The sequence below is a fragment of the Protopterus annectens genome, chromosome 2.part0, assembly GCF_019279795.1.
Source record: "Protopterus annectens isolate FY-2018-M chromosome 2.part0, PAN1.0, whole genome shotgun sequence".
NCBI classification, from domain to species: domain Eukaryota; kingdom Metazoa; phylum Chordata; order Ceratodontiformes; family Protopteridae; genus Protopterus; species Protopterus annectens.
This window is the reverse complement of record NC_056728.1, coordinates 364,813,264-364,814,309: the sequence shown is the minus strand read 5'-3', so window position 1 is coordinate 364,814,309 and position 1,046 is coordinate 364,813,264.

The following is a 1,046-nucleotide window of genomic DNA, read 5'->3' as shown; positions in this document are numbered from 1 at the left end:
ATGCATTCCGCACAACACTGTGCAATATTATGACATAACTGTATACCTCACAACCTTCCCATACTCAATATTCCCACCATGAAAGGTGGACTGTATATGTGCCTATATGTATATCAATATGTACACCAATGGATGTTCATATGTATGTGTGTATATATATATATATATATATATACACACACACACACACACACTAGTCATGTAATCTGTCTACATGGCACACGTAATCACAAAAGGTGTGTCTTCCAGGGAAGTATAGGTCAGTGTTCCCCTCTACTCCACACACAGAAAACCCATTATAGAGTACAATGCCCCATGTGGTATGTACCTCACAAGACATCTACAGTAACTGGAAAGGACACAGACATACCTCACAAAGGGTAATACCGGCCTCAAACAGATGCCCTTTGCAGACCATCCCACAAAACTACAGCTAGACTGTGTCGCATACCGTCTACCCAGAGGTGACCTCTGCCTAACATGCAAAGCTATGTGAAACCCAGAGCTGTTGGACATGCTGCACATAATCAGATCACAATCCCTACAAGCTTACACGCTCTAGGGACATAAAGCTTGTCACCTCAATAAACAGCACATGCTGGATGGACAAATCCCTATCTCAGAGACATCCCATACCCTGGCACAAACCACCTATCAATAGCAAACGAAGCCCCTAATTACCAGTTGTCATATATAAATTTGATGATTGTGTGTGAGATAGGAAATACACCCCGGGAATCACCTCTGTGGCTCTGCTTGACAGGGCCACGTGAAATGAAATCACCCATGTGTCAATGGTCAGGGTAGCGTATGGCTAGACATCTATAGGTCCTAGGGCCAAAAGCCTATAACCTACCTACGAACCGATACACACCCACATTTACCTGTTGCAATAATTGCTTTGTGAGGTTGACTGAGTGTGATGGTGAATGCGTTGGTGAATTTGTCCAAGTTCTGTATATGTGTGATAGCCAAGTGGGAAACTGTTTCTGTCATGGTATGTAGTGTCCTAGCTGTCATCCCAGCAAAAGATGTGTATGCTATTG